Raw genomic sequence first — 23804 nt, forward strand, 5'->3', positions numbered from 1 at the left:
ATACCTTGGCAACCGCTCAGTCTCACGAAGATGCTTAAGGCTCCAACCTTTGTTGAAAATCTGCCAAGATCTCATTCAAGTTTGATTGGCGAAATCCTAAACCCCAGATCAGAAACAAACTAAGACCACAATATCGTAGATACTATCTTTGCATATTCCCTATGAGTTACCGCAATCACAGAGACTTGATTCTCTTTGCGTGCCTTTTCTTACTCCTTTCAACGACTCACAAGACCTTTTGCAAAAACTGAAAGGACAGCATAGGTGATAGTTTTGATGTTAATCTCCCTTATCAATCCCTCTCTTAGGCAAGGTGTGGTCCACCAAGGAAAGAAACATGAAGTCATCACACCCATTCTAAAATAAGCCATTTAAGGATGCATCATTTCCTACACTGCCCCTCACAGAGTTCACTGGCGCTGATTGGTGGTGACACAGGGCCCTGGAGAACCCTGTAGGGAAATGAGAGTTAGCGAGCGGGAGTGATTGGGCATGGGTGACATCAGCAGTAGGGGGTTCTTGGAAAAGCCTGTTTTGAGTTTCATTTGCATTTTAATGGCAAGGTATTTGCTGAAGTACCCTCACTCTGTATAGTTACAATCTGCATTCACTCAAGAATACAGTTCCACATTAACTCATGTGGTACAATGATGTCAACAATATCATATCACATTGCTTCATGTATTTCTTCACTGATATATACATAGGGATTGAAATAAGGATTTGATGAGCCAGAGCTAAAAGAAGCTTCTGAGTATTCACACCACCAGAATGCAGGAACTGCCCCAGGGGAGCAAGGAGCTAGTATATAGCATGCTGAAAATTGAACTTCCACATGAGATGCAAACTATAACTTCTTCTCCATTGTATATGACCCTTTATATCTTTAGGATGATTAACAGTGCTCCTCTATGCATATTGTCAAATACACAAAGGTAATCTTAGATAGGTATGATTGTATGGTACAAGTTGACCTGGGGAGGCAAACATATCTCCTGGTATCAGATGGTGTCATGTCAAGAAGGCTCTTGTAGTCAACAAGCAGGAGCTACATCACTCCAATCCCCCACCAATCTTGCAACCTACATAAACAATCAAGTTACATTTGCAGAATTTCACTTTCTTCCAAATGGTTAGGCAGATTCTCTTAAAGCACAATGAACAGGGTCTTTATAAGTGTAACCCTCCCCCCACACACACATACACCGTGTCACCTAGAGTCTGATAAGTCTAGGTATAGCACTTAGTTTACCACTCCAGTCTCTGTTAGTTTGTCTTTAGGAATCTAATGTGTGTTCCTCTGAAATACCCACAAAACCCATATTACTCAAAACATTTTGGTTCAGTCACATGCAATGTTAGTGCATGCCATGCTGCTAGCACTTGGGATGAGCCCGATAGACATTCCCATCAAATTGTAGCTGAAGGCTTTGACTCTCCTATGTGGGTTGAGCTGGCAGAGATTACAGACGTGTGGGTGCGATCTCAGCATGGGCTGTGAGAGTGTTCTAAAGTGCGGTATTGGTAGCATGCTGGCGCAAACTTCAATCTGCAATCTTAACTCTGGCATGGCCACAATTCTATCCTTGTGTGCAGGTCGCTGCCCAAGATGGGGGCTTGCATTGCATTCTGAGGGGCTGTATTCCTTAATGATACATAGATATTTAATCATGTTCGCTGACTTTAATATTTCAGTTTAAGGCCCTTCTTAATCCAATCTGTGCTGTTACGTGGACCCTGGAGTTTGTCCAGAAGTCCGTAAATCCTCACATTGTATCCTCTGGACCATCAAGTCAAGGCCTTTCAGGGTCCAAGATGTTCTGTGGTTGTGTATAGAGGTCCTGGGTATGGTCTGCTTATCCCAAGATGGTGAATGTGGGATCCTAGGTGGCACATAGTACAAGCCCAGACACAATCTGTCAACCCCTCTCTAGTGTCTTCAAGCATCCAAGATTTTGTAAAATATGGGGCCTCATTACAAATCGGCCGGTATGGAAACAACGGTGGCGGTAAACCCGCCGTCACCGTTGTTTCCATGCCGGGCGATCACAACTCCTGCAGGCGGGAGGTGATGTTCCCGCCAGGTCTGACCTGACGGGTTTAACACTGCCCGCGTGCAGGCGGACGAGGAAACACCGGCAGCATTACGAGATGCTGCCGGTGTTTCCATGATCCCCATTCCCATCGAGTCCCATAGGACTCAATGGGAATGGGATTAACACCATTCCGCCTCCGTGATTCCTGTAAAACCGGGGTTGTAATGCCCCGGTAATTCCGGGAATCACGGAGGCGGAATGGTAATACGAGTCCGGCGGTAACCAGGCAGTTTTACCGCCGCGGTTACCGCCGGACTCGTAATGAGGCCCAGTGTCTGTCATATTACAAAGTTATTCAAAAGCCACCTAAATTGTTATTAATCATCATTTCTACCCACAAAAAGAGCCTGAGACCACTCTAATGGATGTTTGCAAGGAATTACTACAGAGATCAAGGTAAGACCTGCGCCTTGATCCTTCGAGATTGATGAGTTGCCTTTGATACCATGGGTCAGGACATCCTACTGAACTGACTTAAGCAAACAATGGGTACCAATGGTAATGCTCTTATTGGACCAAATCAATCATAGCTGCCAAAACTCACCGAGTGATATTGGATCCTTCCATCTCTTTTTCTAAGAAAGTAACCTGCGGAATCCCCAGAGGAACAGAATTGTCCTTTAACATGTTCCGTATCTTTTATGATGCTCCCCACCATCTGATATCTTCGGAAAACATGCATTTTACAGCTGTACATCAGAGTGGAGTAACAGACTAAAGAATGCCATTTCATAGGATAGTGCCTGTTACATTTCAAGCTTGAATGTCTGCAAACAACCTTTGCCTCAATGCAGCTAAATTCTGGCTATTCGGGGCAGCAATGGTGACCAATAAACTGACACTACGAACAATGAACTAAGACAGGTTTCCCCAACAAAGGAGAACTTAGTACAGGAACTACTTGCAACCTCTTTGATTGAGAATGCTTAGTGAGAAGGCAGAAGAACAGACTTTTCTAGGAGACGTGGTCAGGCTTCCTATCTGAATTTGGATCACATGAAGGGGAGAGGGATGGCAGAGTTGAATCCTGGTATGGTATGGAGGGCGGCTGGGGCATTATGCCTAGGATCACATGAAATGTTCACATTGTAGAAATGTTATTGCCAGTTAAATGCATATGTAAGCATTAACATCCTGCACATAAAAGCATTGAATGTTGATATACAACAAAATGTCTCTTTGTGCTTCCAGTATGATAACTATGGCAATGTTGGAAAGAGTCTTTCACCTGGGTTCTTTGATGCTGCCAGTCTTGAGTCTTGAGAAAGCAAACAAAGTGTGAAACCAATAAAATTGTCTTGTGCTAGGACTAAGGAGTCTTCTCTTTTCAACATTATCTATGAAAAGCCTTGCAGAAGATAAACAAAGAATCCCCTAAAGTACCCATATAGAATTAGCACAGCACAAGGGCACTTTGCACCATTTTAGTGAGGACCAGTGCATACCCGCCTTTCACTAGTTGCCTGTACATTTCAGGATTCCCTTCAAGATCCTCTGCCTGTGAGGTGGAGATAGTCTGAACTTCCTTTTCAGAAATAACATGATGCAGGGAATCCTATCCCTGAAAGTGAACACTGTTAGTCAGAATCACTTTCATAAAATCTCCATGACATGTTCCTGGCTGTAAATGTAAACTAACTTCTCATGGACAAATTGGACAAACACCATCACACAAGGTCTAAAATCTAGGGTCGCAAAACCACTGTCCAAATTTGACAAACCAAGAGGTGCCAAATATCTCAGGAAGTTTTTAAGTTCTACAAGCAGAACGATTTTCTAAGGGTCCGCCTGAATTTATTACCAAGTGAGAATGATTTGGAATCAATTCTCCATATACTAGTTCCTGTGCCTTCTGTGAAATGCCAATCATACAAGCCGTAAAACACATTATGAGGGAATGCAGAGCAACTCAAGCGTTAAGAATCAAACTCTTGAAACATTTTGTACACAGAGAGGAAGGACTGTATATAGATGACTTTTGGAAAAGTTTAATTGTAGGACATGAGATTCTTCTCAGTAATGTCATTTAAAAAATCTTGCGAATATTTGGCTTATTGATCTTTTATTGATGTAATGAATTGATGTGATTTCTTTTTCAGTTGTGTAATTAATGTGTTTCTTGTTATGAAAAGTCGACATGTGTCGACTGTGACATTAGAAATAAAAAATAAAAAATACAAATAACTAACATCTCCCAGCAGCTGCCCTACATTGGCAACAGGGTATGTTCAAAGGGCCTGGTCACATTCCTGGACTCAGCTGCTGGAATTCAAAGCTAAATATTAACAGAGGTGACTCCCTCGCGGGACCCGCTCTGGACGTCTGGTTTTAGGAGGAAAGGACTGTCCTTGCCCTGGGGCCCTGAACTGGGTTTCCCAGCAAGTCCTGAACCAAGGAGGCCCCCCCAGGTTCTGTCTGCAGTGCCATCCAATTTGCTAAAATGGAGCTGCCGGGGTCATCTCTGACCTTGTTGCTGAACCACCTCCATAGCTCTGTGTCCTGCTCAACAACAATTCCGGAAATTCTGCTGTGTCCAGAATGATCTAGAAACATTGTCAGGTGTTATCAGAGAGAAGGAAGAAAAAGGAAAAGAAGAGACAGAGGCGGCCAAAGAGTGCCTGAGATAGGTAGAGCAAAAGAAAGCAAGGACTGCTATGTCCACATTTGAGACCTCTGAGTCTCCTAGCACACCCAACTCTATACAACATGCCTGCTTGCAAGGTGATTCAAGCTCCAAGCCGAGGCAAATGCAGTATATGGACACCATGTTGAGCCCTCTGAGCCTGCTCTCCACAAATGACCAGTTTCTAATTCTCTGCACTGGGGCCACCAAGCATTCCAAAGCTACAAACCTGACATCCCCAGCATCTCTGACCCGCAAGCTGTTGTCACTACAAAACAGCACTGCATTGTTGGACCCGGTTCCACCACTTACTGACTCGACACCAGTCCAGCATCTAATGTATCCAGAGTGCCAGTTTGATAGCGGAAAAACTGGCTCAATACTGTTGAGTCCCAAAGACAAGAGCATAGGGTCTTTGAAGAGGCCCCACTCCCTGGACTACCTTAAGGGCCCTAGTGGCGTTTAAGCCCCCCCCTTCTGTAACATGACCCTTTGACATTTTCTGCTAAAATCAATTGTCTGCATGCCGATCTTCACCCAAAGTGCCCTTTTTCTATTAAAGTCTGTATTCTTTCTAATTATTTTACACAGGTGGGATTTGTATGTATTTAATTAGTTGTGTGCATTGTTCGTTTTTGTGTAGTTCTTATTTTTATTTTGGTACCACCACGTTATTGTTGTTTGGATTTGGATTGCTTCCGTACTAGCTCACACCTCTCCTGAAGTGTATAGCCTGCCCTCTGTCTACCTTACCAAAACAGGTGAAGGACTTGTGCCTCTTGCCCTGTGCCTATTTCCCCTTTATTATTGAGATCCTTTTTCCCTGATGGATGGAAAAAACACAGAGCTATTGATAAAGTGCTTTTATGACTTTGGTTTAGTAAAATATAAAAGTGGATGTGGGTTAGTTGTGTGTGTGCGCAATTATGTGTGTGTGCGTGTGTATGTGCATGCATTTCAACTATGGGTTTGTGTTTCTATTCAGTTTAAATTATCCTTGTGTTTGGAAGCATTCTGCTGCATATAATGGTACATGACGGGGAATGAATCACAGCATTTTATTATTTTATTTTAACATAACGTTATTGTTGTTTTTGTTTTTTCAACAGTGAACACATCTCTGCATTGTAATGTAGGAGAACATCTCCATTTTAATATTGCTTTGCAATGAAGTTTAATTTAGTGATGCACAGTATATCATCTGCAATCCAAATCTAGCCACTCGGTGCATGATTTATTGCCTTCCAAGCCACTGGAGTTTAACAATTCCAATTGTTTGACCTTTCAACTTTAGCACAAACAAAGCAAGATGGGAAATTCAATCAGTCTGATCGATGTTTATTCTGTGAGTGTTTATTTTCATACAACAATCGTAGGATTGTAGCGTCTCTGTGGCCTCTAACAACACAACCAAACTCTTTAAAATCTGAAAGGAGCTGTCCAATCCTACTGCAGTCTCCACCTCTCCTGTTGCCTCCAGGGCCCAATGTACGGCTCTACATCTAATTTCACCACTAAAACTCAGGACATCTTGTCCTCGCTTTCCTCTTCCTTTCCCTCTACCTCTCTCAGGCCCTCTTTAGCACCTCTCCCTCTTCTCTTCCCTTTTCTTCCTTCTCTCTGATAACACCTGACCATGTTTCTACATAATTCTGATCTATGAAAGTGTCATCCAAACAGGTGCTTCCCTGCTCTTCCGGAACCATCAAGGACAACATTGCCACCCACGCTTCAGCCTTTGCCGATTTCTGCAAACACTCTTTTGCCACTGGATATTTCCCCTGTCCTTTTGCCGCTCCATTGTGCACCCCCCCTAAAAAAGCCTTCTGCCAATCCTACCTGTCTGGCTGACTATCGCCCGATTTCTATCACTCCTTTCCTGGGCAAATTCCTGGAAAAGCTAGCCATCTCCTAGCTTACTCTCCACCCTTAATCTGTTGGTGTCTTCCTGATCATCAGTCTGGTTTCAGAGCAGCCAGAGGCACAGAAACTGCTCTCCTGAATACCCGCGAAGATCTGCTCTCTAATCTTGACTCCAGCTCTCCCTCTGTCCTCATCCTCCTTGATCTTTCCTCTGCTTTTGACATGGTCAATCACGCCACCCTGATCAATCGACTCCGCAAGAACCTGGGTGTGGCTGACCTCCTTCTCCTAGACCAAACCTATCAGGTCCTTTCTCTCCACCACCACTCTCTCTACATGTGGTGTCCACAGCGCACTATCCTCTCATCCTGGCTCTTCAATGTCTATCTGGCCCACCTGACCTCCATCTTCTCTTCAAAATGTTGGTGTTATGCGGATAACATAGACTCCCCTCAGCCCCCTCTCCTCCCTCGCTCATTCCTGAATGTCCATCCACAATTCAGGATTGGTGCACCTCCAACTTTCTCTGCCTTAATGCCAGTAATGCCAGTAAGACGGTGATCCTTCCCATTGGGACCCCTACTCCTGCTTTCCATTCTGCTTTCCATCTCTCACTCTATCCACTCTCTTTGGGCCCTCACCTTCCTTGGTGTCATCTTCGACTCCACCCTCTCCTTCTCTCCTCACATCAAGTACCATGCCAAGAAGGGCCACTTCAAGCTTCACCTCCTCAGAAGTATTCTACCTTTTCTCACTTTCCCCCAGAGCTCACTGTCTTCAGAGCCCTGGTTCTCTCCAGACTGGACTACTGCAACAGCCTATTTCTCGATCTACCAACTCTACTCTGCGTCTCCTCAACTAATCCAGAACAGGACTGCAAGACTATGCCTTGGCCTCAAGACCAGGGACCATATCTCTCCAGCTCTGAAATCCCTCCACTGGCTCCAGTTGGCTGCAAGGATCAAGTTTAAGACCCTCTGCATCATCCACAGTGCTTTCTGGGGTCGAGGCCCTCACTACAACCAGCTCTCTCTCTCTGCCGAAATACCTTCCTTCTAGAGACCTTCGCTCAGCTACCGCCAACTCCCTGAGGGTCAGGCGTTTCTCCAAGCAGAGAGTGGGGTGTAGATCTCTCTCCTCTGCAGGTGCCTCCCTCTGGAACTGCCTCCCTGACCTTCTCAGACTTGAGTCGTACCACCTGAAGTTCTGGAAGCAGCTCAAGACCTTTCTGTTCTCCTCTGTCTTCTCTCTCTCGCTTCCTTGCTAACTTACCAGTCAGCTGCGCCGACTGGTTGCTTGATACCCTCAGAGTCTCACTGGGTATCATGCGCCTCCATGACCAGTTCTCCTTGCACTGCCCCCTGGCCTACCACACACTTAGGGACTGTAACCCCTACAGACACCTTGCCTCCTTGCGCTTATGCAGAGCCACGCTGCCCTGGCTGCACTTATTCATAGCCTGCTGCCCTGATTATACTTTCCCCCTTACCTCTCCAAGGACTTCCCCATAGCCCTTCCCCCTGCACTTCTGATGTCACACTTGCACAATATGAATGACACAAGGCCTAGTAAGATAATTTGTCTCTTCTTCCCTTTCTCTTCCCTCCCTTGTTTTGTGGTGCATGTGAGTTATAAATGCTTATCATATCATATACAAGAACCAAATCACTGAATCACTTTTGAAAAAATACAAACATTTCCTTGAAAGGGGTTTATTACAGCTATGGTTTTATCAGTAAAAATTGGTACTACTTACAAATACAACCTTTTTACTGACTCTCACATACAGGATGTTTATTGATAGGTGTATGCAAAATGAAAATATTGCCAGCAGTAAATACAATTTTATTACAAGGTGGAAGAACAGTGGAAGTAAAAATGGTATTATCATCATAAAATGTATTTTAATCCGCCAGATCATAAAAGTTACATGTACAATTAATCAAAGGAAAAGCAACAATTAGTGACATGTTAAAAGGAGATGAGAGGATCCATTACAACAGCGATAACAAATTGATGTAATCATGAAACTGGTGATACATTGTGCAGTGCTGAAACACCATTCATCGGACTAGTGATAAAACCTCCAGGCTCGATAAAGAAAGTTCCCCATACAGTGGGTTGCTAATTCACAGTCCCCTGCCAGGCATAGCTAAAGGGCCTCATTCAGCCTTCTTACATGAAACTGTTTAAACAAAGGAATCAAATATTTCTTTCTGATGTGGCAGTATTCTGGACAGAAAAAGATAAAGTGCAATGTATGTATGTATGTATTTGTATTTGTATAGCGCCGGAAGCCCGCAGGCATCAGGGCGCTTAGGACAAAAACACATAACATGAAGACAAGGGGCCTCATTACAACCCAGGCGCTAATGGGTTAACAGCGCTGTAAAAGGCTGCGGCGCCGTTAACCTATTAGCGCCTAATTACGAGGTCCCTTTGCGGGACCCGACCTTAACGGCTGGTTTTACCAGCCGTTAAAGTAGGGACCCGCAAAGGGACCTTGGTGCTAAGTACGGTGTCCCCATTCCCATTGAGCCCTATGGGCAAAAATGGGAATGGGGAAGGGCCATGGAGGAAGGGGGAATTACCGCCCTGCCAACCTTGTAATGGGGTGGTAATTCCCCCTTTCACCATGGCGGAGTCGGTAACTTACCGGCATGGACCATGGTGCTAATAGCACCATGGTCTTCCGCCAGGGTCGTAATGATGCCCAAGATCTTACACTAATCTAAACTAGAATCTACTAGACTCCTAACAGAGAGTTTCTTACTGAAAGATGAAAGTCTTGAGACGCTTCCTGAAGGCCAGATGATTTTCCTCTATTCTCAGGACCTCTGGCAGACTATTCCATTGTTGTGGAGCCAGTACCACAAAGGATCTCCCTAGCCCTGTTTTCAGTCTGTATTTGGGAATGACCAGAAGGCCCATGCCTTCTGATCGCAGGCTCCTCTGAGGAACATATGGAACTATGCTTCTCTTTAAATAGCCGGGGGCTTTGCCATATAGGCACTTGTGTACTAATGTGAGGGTTTAAAATTGTATCGGCTCCTCTACTTTAAGCCAGTGAAGCGATCTTCTTTGGTATGTTACATGGTCCCTTCTATTCATGTTTTTAACCAGCCTCACCGCGTCATTTTGAATGACTTGGCATTTAGCCAAGTCTTTAGCGGTGGCTCCTATCATTAGGGCATTCCCGTAGTCCAGCCTTGACAGAATAATGGCTCTGGCTATTGTGGCCACATTCTTTTCATTCAGGAAGGGCTTTATGGCTTTTATAAGCCTGAGGTAGTAAGAGGTATTCTTTTGGAGGTAGTTGGTCTGCGCCTCAGCGTTGACCTCTGAGTTAACAATCATTCCCAGGGTTTTGACATGAGAGGAGACTTGAATCTTCACGTCCTTAATCTGAATGGATTTATACCCCCCTCCTAGTTTAGCTAATTGCCGAGTTGAACCAAATATCATCAATTCCGTCTTTGTCTTTGTGTCATTTAGACACATCCAATTGGCTTGCATCCACATCAGTCAGTCCATATACTTTCCCTATTATGGCAGTATCTGTATCGTAATTTCCGCTTAGCTCAAGAATGAGCTGTGTGTCATCAGCGTAATTTGTAAAGAACACACCAGCCTTTACCAGGATACTGCATAGGGCCTGCATATATATGTTGAAAGCATAGGGGACAAACTTGCCCCCTGTGGAGCCCCAAAGAGTATGGGGCATGGATCCGAAAAATGATTGCCCCAGTGGACTCTTGCCTGGCGGTCTGAAAGAAATGACACCAGCCACTTTATAGCTTCTTCAGAACAGCCCACGCTCTCTTTAAGGGCTTTAATGAGGAGCTGATGATCTACAAGATCAAATGCTGTGCTTAGGTCCAGCAGCATCAGCATCCCTATTTTGTTTCCATGCACCAGACCAGCATGTGGTTCTGGAGATCCAGCATCATTGTTTCCGTACTATGTGTGGCTCTAAATCCTGATTGTTGTTGGTGTAAAGCTGAGTGCTTCTCTACATGCAATTGTAGCTGTTGGGTAGCTAATTTATCCAAAACTTTGAGTACAAAGTTGGAGTTAGTTATGGGGCGGAGGTTAGCTGGGTCTTTGGGATCCAGGCCTGCCTTCTTTACTAAAGGGGTGATGGTGACCTTTTTCAGTACTTTGGGAACCTCGCCTTCCCTGAAAGAAGCATTCACTAATTCTAGAAGAATAGGGGTGAAAAGTTCTTTATGCTGCAGAATAACACTTGAGGGCAAAATGTTTTCTTCACCTGGTGTAGGTTTCATGTGAGAAAGTGCTTCAAGCAGTTCGGCTTCCGACACTGTCTCAAATTTAAAGAGATTGCCACTGGGTCTAGGATTGTCTTCCATTAAAGGTGTTATCTGCATAGCAGATTCTCTGGCTTTAATGATGTTATGCCTGGCTTTATCTATTTTAGCTGAGAAGGCCTTCTGTACCATGTTACAGTCGTGTAGGCTGAAGAGGAGGTGTAAGGTTTTCATGTTTTTCAGTACTCTTCAGGAGGTTGAAGAGTTTATTAGTTTTGTTCGCTCCTTTTTCTATTTCTTCATTGAAGAAATTCTTCTTCGCCTTTCTGATCATTTCTCTATGTATCTTATCCTTATTTTTCCAATTGTTTTTACTTTCATCGTCTTTATCCGCTATCCACTTTCTTTCCAATGCCCTTTTTTCCTTCTTCATAGTTGAGAGTTTGGCAGAAAACCATTTTTGATTGTTATTGTTTATTCTCACTAGCATGGTTTCAGCATGCTTTCACCATAGTTCAAGCAAAGGGACATACTACTGGAGTCTAATATGTAGACACGGTATATATAGAAAATGCCATTGAGTGGGTTTTTTGCAGATTTATCGTGAGGCTATTATCCTTGCAGAAATTCTCAAAGCAAACCAACTGCTTGCAGAGACCCTAGGGAGTAAGAGACAAAAGGACGCTATTGTCAGCAAAGAAGAGAATTTAAATTCTCTCATTCACTAATAACAGAGCGTCAGTAGTCTCAGAAAACACTAGATCGATAACCCCATTAATAAACAGAAAGAACAAGCTAGGGGCAATGACATAGCCTGGCTTTACTCCCACATCATTTGTGATTTTCCCTGTTGTTTGGTCTCCCCAACCATATCTGATTACCGCCTCATTGTTGGTGTAAAGAGATTGTATCAGTCTTACAATACCAGACGGTATACCCAGTTTCTTCAGTGCTTGCCATCATTTTACTCTGGGTACACTATCGAAGGTGGTCTTCAAATCAATTAAAATTGCATGACCATTCATGTTCCTTAAGCTGACATATTTCTCCAACACCAGACGTTACCTCATACCTTGGTCAGTAGTACTGACATTACGTTGGAACCCAGCTTGTAAATGGCTCAAAGCACTCAGTTCAAGGATCCATGCATCCAGATGAATTAGTATCACCTTTGCAAATGATTTCCTGCTGCATTATGAAGGGAGATGGGTCGATAGTTAGAGGGAGATCCCCCACCGCCATCTTGAATATAGGGACTTATATAGCCCGGGTCCATGAGTGGGGGACAACATTTACCGACAATAAAACATTTAAAAGATTTAGCAAAGAAGGGGTCCACATATCAGTCTCTTCTCTGTACCAGTCAGCAGGTAGCATATCAGGACTAGGGGCCTTCCCTGCTTTCTGCAATCAAACAGGAACCTTAATGTCCAGTATAGATAACACCAGTATAGTATAGATAACTTCCCCTCCAGTGCCTCCCAGAATGAGTTCATCAAGTACGGACGCTGGTGGGTTGGTATCCTTATAAAGGTTTTCAAAATGGGCCAACCAGAGATGGAAGGATACTAGCATAGGCTTGAGGGTGGCTGGATACCATTTGATGATGCGCCTTGCAGTGCCCTTGATCTCAATCGAAGCAATCCTCTGCTCGATGGGTGGGTCCTTCATGCCAAATATCATTGGAAGATCTATAAGTACTACAGGATTGTGGTGGTTCTCAGGTCTTACCAATACACTAAAGTCTTGCAGATATTTCCAGGCCTCGACATTCATCTAGATGTAATCGATCAAGCTGTTTTTGAGATTGGTGCCAAAAGTTGTTTGGGTTGGCTGATCCCCTGTAAAACTCACTTTGCACTCCCTAAGACCTAAAGAGAGAAACACACTCACTGCCACCTGTGCGTTTCTGCATTTCCTCTTGGAGGGATTTGCCATTAGTCCAATTATGCCCCATCTGACATCTTCTTCATTGGTCAAACCTGACATGCTATCAAGAGGTTGAAACTGGATATTCAGGTCACCCATGATCATGATTTTTATAATACCTGGTAGACTTTTCTTCCATTGGGAAATCCTATTTTTCATGGAGGGGAATAGATAATTTTCAGCAAAATTTCCATTTCGATTGTACAAGTTCATAAAAGAAAGTTGCACCCATCAGAACATTTGGCATGGACCTCCATGAAATCCATGGAGCTGGCTGTGCCCATAGGCAGGGATGTGAACAGACTTGCATTAACCCATAGAGTGAGAGCGCCACTAGGATGACCACCCCTTCCTTTTATCGTCGGAATAAAAAAGGTACAATAACCTGGATGTCATTGGGTAATAAGGACCACGTTTTCTGAACAGCCAGTATGTTGTAGGAGCGAACCAGATCCAGGCAGACTGTTTCAACAAGGTATTTGTAGATTCCAGCAATATTCCAAGGCATAATCTGCAAAACACTAATTTGGGCGCCATGGGACATGGCAGGATCAACTTCGGAGGAAAACACTGTGCAGTTATGGTGGAAGAGTCACTCGAACATACTCCGCTTACGTTCTCTTGTCAATCAATGGTTCCTGCCACTGATAAATTAAGCCCACCCCCCCCTCAGACGAGCTCATTGCGCTATGGTATTCAGCCTGTCACCTACGGTTGGTTTGGGCACTAAAATCTCTCCCAGTGTTGCCTCCCCCCCGTGGGATCAGTTACAATACACATCTGGGGAGGGGGGGCAAACTCACACAGGATGCCTGGGGACGCACTTAAGGGCAAAAGTAGGAATTATTGGGCCTGTCAGAATGACTGATGCACAGAGGGGCTTCGATGGGTGGGGGTTCAGACTAAAGATAATTTCCGAAGTGCTAGGGGGCATAAACTGCTGTTCCATGGCCAACAGCCCTTCCACAGGCAGATTAGATTTTAAATCTACTTAGATAAAATCTCTCAATATAGTATGGGATGTGTGAGTTCACTGCTTTATATTGCTCCTGACTATTGACAGGCAGCCTCTCTTCCATCTGAGCAACACAATGAGGTGGCAGGTACTGAATTGTTGTGATTGTGTCAAATAAAGTAAAGAAAAAGAACGCATGCATGGACACACATAGCACTTACTGTAGCTGTTATATTGGCAGTACTTGTTTTAATAGGCAGTCCACTTAATTTATATTTTGGAAGTACTACCGAGCTGGGACAGCCTGCTGCATTGACTGGAACGGTACCTGCCCATTGCTATCCACCTGGGGGTGTTGTGCTGGGATCAGTCCATCACGTATTCTTATGACGTCCATTATTTTTAACCTCTAAATGTCTTACCTGTGTATTAAAGGGATGAATGGTGGTGTGGGTCAGGCTCGGGCTACTGTGCATCTGTGTGTATGAGGGCATAGGTAATTCATTGCTGCTGTGGCTTTGCAGGTGTACTGTATGTACACAGGATGGGAACAGGCTCCGAACCAGGGGGCTAACCACAAGACATTTATAAATTGTCAGTATCCATTGGAAACCTAGGCATGTCTGGGGCAGGACGCAGGCCACTTTGCATACAGTAATGAGATTGATAAGGAAGAGTGACAAGGCAGTAATTGACCTTGGTAGGTGTAAAATGTGGGACGGAATGCCTCCGTGTTATGGTTGGTTGCCAGTGAGCATTAGTATATTTAACACAACATGTGCCCTGGGGCAGTGCTTCAAGGGCCCCTATGTTATATGTTGCACACTCTAAAGACCTGTTTGTGTAATTGTAGATAGCAGCTATGTTGTGGAACAGCTCTCTGTATAATGATTTACATTGTGTGTGTAGCCGCTATTCCTCTGCCTGCTATTGTGTAAATAATGGTGGCAGTATGAGGATTGCGTGCAAAAGCACTTAGTTGTTAGCAGAAATGCAGGGTTCAATATGTTGTGCAGCTTGGAGCTATTTGCTGTTCTCTTAGAAGAGCCTGGTTAGCATGACACTAATAGTGCCTGGGAAAACTGGTATCGAAGAAACACACATATGTTGCAGTAACTCTGTGCTTTGTGACATAAAGCATTGGGACACATATATACAATATTGAAAGCAAAAGGGGTAAGAAGTAATGGACAAAGGTGTAGGTGTGCATGTTATGTGTGAGTGAAATTTTCAGACCATTATGTGCCATCTCCTGGTTTTCACTTGTTGCTAGTGGTCACTAGGTAATTCAAGATAATGAAGAGCTGCTTGTTTCTCCTGCTTATTAAATCTTACTGTGGATCCCTGACACAAGGCCCTTCACTCTTGGCTGCTTAGATACTGTATTGGTCACCCAATGAGGTGTTACATGTGGGTTACAGCAACCAAAACTAAGTGTCTATCAGATGCACTGTTTGCATGGTGTTTTGCTGTAAATATACCTCTTGTGCAGTAACACTAGTTGAGGCGGGAAGACATGACACCCACTGGTGTATTACCCGGTTGTTAGGATATCTATTGCTTACAAATTGACCACCTCCCTGTTTTCAAATCTTCACTCACTTTTGCTGCTTCCCTAATGTTGTCCTTCCCCATAAGATTGTAAAGTTCTGCATTGGTTCTACACCTAGGACCATGCACAATAAATGCCCCAGTAATAGCAATGGGCCTGTGAAGCAGGAAGCAATTAAGAAGCAGCCAGGATACCGTTTATGATCTGGGTACGTGCTGTACACCTGAAATCCATACACATCAGCTGCATCGAGATACCAAGTTAATTTATTTATTTATTTTTATTTTTTACATTTGTATAGCGCACAAACAGCCATTGGGCATCGAGGCACTGTTACTTGCGGGGAGCTTAGTTACAGGGGAGATACATGTGGGTAATGCATTTAAAGTTGTACATTAATACATTAGGATACAGGTTATAAACACATTTTGTAGTTTACCAGGAGATGCATTCAGCTATCACAGGTGGTGAGTGTGTAGTTTACCAGGAGATGCATTCATCAATCACAGATGGTGAGTGTGGCGTACATCAAGCGAAAAGCACTGTTTTCATAGCTTAGGAGTAGTGGACAGAAATGTTCACTCGGTTTAGCCACTAGGGAAGGGGTTACAGGGTAAACTTGCATTAGTATTTGGTGAGTGAGGAGGAAAGAAATGTGTGAATTGAAGGCGAGTGGTCAGAGAGGGAGGGGTGGATTGTGGGAGCAGGGGAGGACATGGTTCAAAGTAACCATGACGGGTTGAACATGTTTTTGGTGCATTGGCACAGTGTTATGTACGGTGAGTAGTCACTTTTGAAAGAGAGCAGTTTGCATCTATTGTTGGGTATTTGCCATATTGGAGTGGCAGTGATTAGCCATTAAAATGGCAGGGACATAAGCTGGGAGGATTTTTAGTATGCAGTTTAGTTTAGGGAAGCCGGTCAAGGTGACGACGAGGCTAGCAATGAAAATAGTGAGAGGAGTGAAAGTGTTCAGTCACACCAGCATATGTTCAAAGGAGGAGGGAGTGAAAGTAGAGTGGGGAGTGGTGCATTTCTTTTTATCAAGAGATCAAGAGCACCACCTTTTTGAAGGGTTGTGAGAGAAAGGAGTGCACATTTCTGTGATGGGCAGGCCGGAAGACCAGGTCGTAGGGACAATTGAAATGTAAGTATTGGTGATCTCTAACACTTTGCAACGTTATATGACATTTTCCAATGTTCTGTGGTGTATAGGCACAAGATGAACAGTGAGGAAAATAGGACAAACAGTGTCAGAGGTTGTAATGGCCTTTGAAGCTATGGTGTATACCTAGTACTGTGAACAAACTTTCAGGGGGACTGCTCTAATATTTAATAGTAATGTTTTGCTTAACAGGAAGTGAAGGCTTAACCCAGCATACCAGTGACCATCAACAATAGTATTTTTGGGACCGCACTTGCGAATTCCGCATGACCAAATAGGATGGTTTATGGCCAGTGTGACAGACAATATAGGTAATCTCAAATCCAATTTCACATCGGATTTGTTCTGCTTGATGGGTACTATATTTGTTTAACTATATATTCTGCGGCCAAATGAAGGTGTGGAGGCTCACCTGTATAATTATCGGATGGAGGCTCTCGCAATTTAGGGAGGGATGCATAATGATGCTTACGTATAATCAAACCTAGAGTTATCCAGATAAGGGATACCAGGGATACAAGTACCTGACAGATGATTATTAAGTACCACTAACATTGAAGATAACACAATATCCTAAATAGCTGTTATATTCACTCGTTCTCTCTCCTCCCAGGGATATCAACATATATTGATATTGATATTTTATTTCTATAGCACTCGTACACAAGTGTGTCAGAGCGCGACAAGGCAAGGGAGGGGAACAGGGGAGAACAAAACAGCGATCCTACTAGACCCAGTGACATTGAGAATGCACAAGTGCATGGGAGAGGGGAGGGGAAAAGTGCATGGAAGGGGGGAGAAGTGGAAAGTGCGAAGCAAAGGAGAAACAGATAATAATAAATAAGTAAATAATAAAGGCAACAAACAGTGGTAGTGCAGCCAGCAATTGGCAAGTGCTAGGTATAAGGCAGCAGACAGTGTAGGTCTGATAAGTGCGGGAAGAAAAAGGGGGGGCTGTATGGGTACAGATACAGACCCCACTGCAAGGGATGGCCTGGAGGCAGTGCAGGAGGGTGGCAGGGTGAACAGGTACGTGGGCCCGGAGGACAGAGGGTGGCCAGATGCATGGTGCCAAGAGAGAACAGATCAGCAGGGGAGAGGGGGAGCGAAGGCAGAAGAAAAGAGTATGGTGCTTCCGGAACCGGAGATGGTTCTCCTCAAGTTTTAGAGTGGCAGGGAGGCGGTTCCAGGGGGAAGCCCCAGCCGAAGACAGACATCTACCTTCGAAAAACGACTGACCCTGAGGGAGTTAGAGGTAGAGAAGCGAAGAGCTCGAGAGGGGAGATATTTGCAGAGGGATAGCTGAACGTATTTTGGACCCAGGCCCCAGAAAGCCTTGTGGACAATGCAGAGGGTTTTGATTTTAATTCTTGCATCCACTGGGAGCCAATGGAGGGATTTCAGTGCTGGAGAGATACGGCCCCTTGGCTTGAGGCCAAGGACAAGTCTTGCAGTCCTGTTCTGGATTAGTTGCAGGGTGTGGAGAGTAGAGGCAGGTAGATTTAGAAAGAGGCTGTTACAATAGTACAACCTAGAGAGAACCAGAGCTTGGGAAATCATGAGCTTCTGGGGGACAGAGAGGAAAGGCAGAGTACCTCTGAGGAGGTGCAGTAGGAATTTTGACTTTTTAGAGACATCAGAGATGTGGGCCGAGAAGGAAAGTGTGGAGTCAAAGATGACCCTGAGGTTCTTAGCCTCGCATGTGGGGGTAGGAGGAGGGCCAAGGGAGGCCGGCCAGAGAGTGAGGGGAAAGGATTGTGAAGGTGTGCCGATGAGGAGGATCTCCATCTTGCTGGCATTCAGACAAAGATCATTGGCAGCACACCAATCTTGAATGGCAGTTAGGCGATCCGAGATGAGAGAGGGAGAGGAGGTGTCCAAGGGCAGCCTGAAAAGGAGTTGAGTGTCGTCAGCGTAGCACTGGAAATTTGAGGAGAAAATGGCAATGCATTGGGCAAGAGTTGCCAGGTATTGGTTGAAAAACCAGGGTGAGAGGTTAGACCCCTTGGGAACACCACAGGTAGAGAGGAAGCTGGATGATAGGAAAGACCCAAGTTGGACTTGGGAGGGTCGATCAGAGAGGAAAGAGGTCAGCCAAGCTTGAGCCTGATCAGTGATACCCAGGTCATCACAGAGATGGTTGAGCAGGATGGTATGGTTGACCGTGTCAAAGGCAGAAAAGAGATTGAGGAGGATGAGGACAGAGGGAATGTTAGAGTCAAGGTTGGAGAGCAGATCTTCACGGATGTTCAGGAGAGCAGTTTCCATGTTCTGGGAGCTCTGAAGCCAGACTGGAGGTCATGGAGACAGCCAACAGAATTGGAATGCAGGTTAAGCTGAGAGATGGCCAACGTTTCCAGGAGTATTCCCAGAAAGTGAGTAATGGAAATTGGGTGATAGTTGGATGGACAAGAAGGATCAGCTGTGGGTTTCTTGAGAAGAGGATGCACAAGGGAGTGCTTCAGAGGGGAGGGGAAGGATCCCGAGGCAAAGGAGTGGTTGAAAAAATCAGCAAGGGCTGGAGCAAGGATGTCAATGTGCTCCTTGATGGTTTTAGAGGAACAGGGATGAACCTGTTTTGGCAAGGCTTTCATAGATCGGACTTGTCTAGCTACCTTGTCAGGGGAGAAAAGAGGGAAGAACGAGAAGGATGGCGAGGGGGTAGCTAAAGGAGGGTCAGCAAGCACAGATGAAGAGGGGAGAGGAAGGGTGGGGGTGGAGAGGCTGAACAGGATGTCTGGGTTTTTGAGATAAAGTGAGAGGCAAGGGCATTGCAAAGAGCCTGGGAGGCAACAGGAGGGGTAGAGACTGCAGCAGGGTTGGCCAGCTACTTGCAGATTTTAAAGAGTTTGGCCGAGTTGTTAGATGCCGCATGAATGTGGACTCTTTTCTTCATGAGGACAGGTAGTCGGTATGCCTTTGTAGCAGGCGACAGGCCAGTTTGTCAGAGGATGACCAAGTAGCGCTCCATTTCCTCTCAGCCACCCTACACTTACATTTAAGTGTAGCTAGGTCTTAGTCATATCAGGAATTGCACTTAGATTTGGACTTCAAACCGATCCTCATGACAGGGGCAAGAGCATCAAGAGTATCAGAAAGTGAAGAGTTTAGCAGAGACAGGGCTGTGTCAGGATGTGAGACAGCCAGAGGTGGAGGGGGGGGAGAGAAAGTGGCGGCAAAAGCCTCAACTGACACATGCTTCATGGGTCGGATGCCCGAGAAGGTAGGTGGCAGTATTGGGGTAGGCTGGCTTGGGGGGAAGAGAGGGAGAGATGAGAGGAGGGAGTGATTGCTCCAGGAGAGAGGGATGGAGAGGGGGAGGTCAGAGGAGATCAAGACCTTGAGTGTGTGCCCTGCAGAGTGAGTCGGGCCGGAGGGGAGGATGGACAGGTAGAGGGAGTCGCAGAGGTCACGGAAGAGTACAGAGGAGGAACAAGGACAGTCTAAATGTATATTGAGGTCGCCGAGGAGGAGGATGTGAGAGGTAGAGGCCAGGAGGGAGGAGGAGAGGTCTGCTCACTCTGAGAGAAATGAGGTGATTTAACCAGGAGGCCGGTAGATGGTAGCTACAGTAAGAGAATGGGTAGGCGAGAGACAGAGCCTACAGACAAGGCATTCAAAAGAGGAGTAGGTCAGAGTGGGAATGAAAGAGGTAGGAATCCACTCAGGAAATATGAGGACTACCCCCCCCACACCGGAGCGGGAGGATCTGGGTGAGGAAAGGATCTTGTAGCCATCAGGGAGGAGAGTGCCAAAGCTTTTGACAGAGCTGGCTGTGAACCTTGTCTCAGTAAGAAAAAGGACATCAAGGTCTAGTTCTACAAGGAGGTGGCAGATGTTAGAGGAGTGTTTGACAGCAGAGCGAGAGTTGAGAGTGGCAATATGAAGAAGGTTGCCAGCCTTAAAGACCTTCCGGGAGGGGTACAGATCAGAGGTACGCCCTGCAGAGGAGAAAGAGCCCTAGCAGGGGCAGAGGAGGAAGAGGAGAGAGAGGGCAAGGTAGCCAAGGGGGGAGAGGAGGAGACAGCAGGAGAGGAGAGGAAATTGATGAGGCAAGGGAAGTGTCATAAAATATGAAGGGTCTTCATTGATATTTGGTTCAAATCTGTATTGACTGTAGTAGAAGTACTGATTCAAGCCAGCCCTGATGATGACCCAACAGGTCGAAACACGTGTCGGCAAAACAGTTGCAAAATAGTGCCCATTTGTTGACTAGATCAAGTGGCATAAGCTATTGATGTCAAACTGTGTATGTTATTGAGTCAATAGACAAACTTGGTGGCAAAACAGTCACAAAACAGTGTTCATTTGTTTGCAAACTCAAGCCCAATTTTGTTAGTTAAGTGGCTACCTTGTAATACGACCTAATTTTCTTCTACCCTGTCACATAACCTAACTTTTCTTTCTTTTTTGGAGGCATGCTAAATTGATTTTATGTTATAGATACAACTCAGCACTGGCCACAGGCAAATAATATTGTAGTATTAATTGCTTGCGCAGCTTCTGCAAGCAGTGTGTTGAGCGCGGCAGAGGAGAAAAAATGCTATTTTCATAATACTGTGAAGCATGACATTTTGGAGCATCGATTGCATGATGTGGCTGATTGGTACAGCTGTGCCTAACATGTATGCATTGTTTGTGTGTTCCACTGTATGCAATATAATAGTTTCTTGCTAGTAAGGCCCCCAACCCTTTTTTTGCCTTACAATTATTGGACAGTTGTGGAATGCCTATTAGGGAATGTAGCCACCTCTCCTTCCAACCTGCCACATGTTCTCCTTGATTCTGAGTCCCTTCTCGGTTTGGCATTGTTTTTTCCCAGACATGAATAACAAATGCAGAGTCGTATAGCAGCTGGTATGGTGTCATATAGCACAGTGGACACGGCAGAAGGCCAACTGGTTTTGGTTTGTGTGAAAACATTGTCCATACATATTTTTTCCATACCCCCTTGTAAACATACTGTAAAGGATGCCAATAACACACAATGACCTTACCTTTGGTCACCATATTTGCTTGGGCTATAGCACTCATAGTAGTATATTATAAAAGCCTTAAACTACACATTTGATGCATGAACTGTGTATTAAATTCTGTTTCTAGTAGATCGGCCACCTAAAGAAAACATTATTTTTGTGTTTACAGGTGACAGTGGTTACCCTTTGCGTAAATATTTACTCACTCCAATAGCAAATACAAGTAATGCAGCAGAGAGGCGTTACAACATGTTGCATGTTCAAACTAGAAATGTGGTAGAGCGAACATTCGGTCCCCTAAAGTCACGGTTTTGCTGCTTACACGTTTCTCGTTTGGATCTTTGCAATACAATGCATCTTTCTGCTTTGATATCATTTTAGCTTGTACTGTATTGCATAACATTGCCATTCGTCACTCAATGCCTCTTTAAAATGATATTTTTGATATGCCAGATGAGTCTCCAGAGTGCCTACCCTTAGATAGACCAATAGCTGCAGCAGTAAATGTTCGGAACAGATTGGTGTCCGAATGTTTTTCCATATCATTGCCTCGAAGGAGGTTATGTAATTGAGGGGCCGATTCATGGAACAAACGTGCGCCGAAAATCCCAGCGCAAGGTGGCGCAAGCTTGAGAAAGCAAGCGCACGCGCACGCATGCGATTCAAGGAAGGCGCTGTGCACGTTTTCCACTGGTTGTGCGCCAAATCCGTGCGTGGCGCACACGGGCGCACACATCATTGCAACAACCCGAACGCCATGCGGGACGTGCACAGGGACAGCGCACAACATCCGCGCACACACCAAAAAGGGGGCGGGACACGGGGCGTAACTCACGGAATGGGGAACAACGTGTGAAAAAGAAGGCGTAACTGGGGAAGTACTGCAGGGAAATACACGGAACGCCCACACGCACGCAAACAACTCGTATTCATGGATTTGAATACGGGAAACAAGCGCATGCTAAAAGACATGCACAGGCGTCAACACATCCCCCACAGGAAGGCGTAAGCGTCCCTGCGCACAGTATAAAAGCGCGCACAAACAACAAACACGTACACACCGCTACAAAGAATGCCCCATTTGTCGCAGCACTGATTGTGGGACACCGCAGGAAGAGGAGAATAGCCAGGGCCCACATTTTTTCTTAGCTTTTTGGGATGCCTGACGACCAGGTCTACGGCAGGTATAGGTTTCCACCTCGTATCATCCTAGACCTGGTCAGGGATTGGGAAGATGACCTTGGGCCTCATTACTACCCTGGCGGTAAGGGGTTTACGCCAGCGTTAGCTGCGCCGAACCCTTACCGCCAATTACGAGGTCCCTTAGCGCCATGGAGGTTTTAACACCCGCTTTTAGCGGGTGTTAAAATCCATGGCGCTAAGGGACCATGGAGTTAATTACGCCACCGTAATTTACGGTGGCGTAATTAACGCCTTCCCCACTCCCATTATGCCCTATGGGGCAAAAATGGGAATGGGGAAGGGTAAATGGGGATTGGGGACTTACCGCCCCGCCTAGGTCGGAATGGGGCGGTAAGTCCGCCAACCACCATGGCGTAAACGTAGTTTACGCCATGGTGGTAAAGTCACGGCCCAGGCGGTAACTTACCGCCTGGGTCGTAATGAGGCCCCTTATATCCCCCACCCTCTGCTCCCAAGCATTGAGCCCCTTGGAGAAGGTGCTCAATGTCCTGCATTTTTTGGCCACTGGGTCATTTCAGCGGACTACTGCCATAGTGAGGGGGGTTTCACACGCCACGCAGTCACGCTGCCTACACCAGGTGTTGGCAATCATGACTGCGCGCCCCTCAGTCCGCAGGCACATATACATGCCCAGAACACCTGCAGAAAGGCAGGCCATTGTCCAGTACTTTTACAGGGTGGCACACTTCCCCAAGTGCTCGGTGCCATAGATTGCACCCATGTGGCCCTACGTCCACCTAGGGCCACTGAGCACATCTACCGAAACCGCAAGCACTGGCATTCAATCAATGTGCAGATGGTATGCGATGCCAAGGGAATCATCACCTCTGTCTATGCAAACTACCATGGCTACACCCATGACAGTTTCATATACAGAATGTCCGCTCTGAGCCGGGCCCTGAAAGCTTTGCAGCATGGTGACACATGGCTCCTAGGTGAGTACAAATGCCCGTGCACATGCATGCATGTCACACACAGACAAATACACAAACACCAATAATCACAACCATTATCACCTCTCCAGTGGACAGTGCCTACCCTCTGAGCAACCACATGATGACGCCAATCCGGAACCCCACCACACCACCCCGTGTAAGATACAACGCTGCCCATATTGCAACCAGGGCCATAGTGGAGCGCACATTCGGAGTGCTCAAGTCACTCTTCCGCTCCC

General features: G+C 45.5%; 1 protein-coding gene across 1 annotated transcript in view; it reads left to right on the forward strand.

Moving 5' to 3' along the window:
* LOC138567794 (cytochrome P450 2F2-like) overlaps window positions 1–23804 on the forward strand; it is an 832705-nt gene that overhangs the window by 637311 nt on the left and 171590 nt on the right. The gene's annotated exons all lie outside the window — the stretch shown is intronic.

The sequence above is a fragment of the Ambystoma mexicanum genome, chromosome 2p (genome assembly GCF_040938575.1).
Source record: "Ambystoma mexicanum isolate Mex_15411 chromosome 2p, UKY_AmexF1_1, whole genome shotgun sequence".
NCBI classification, from domain to species: domain Eukaryota; kingdom Metazoa; phylum Chordata; class Amphibia; order Caudata; family Ambystomatidae; genus Ambystoma; species Ambystoma mexicanum.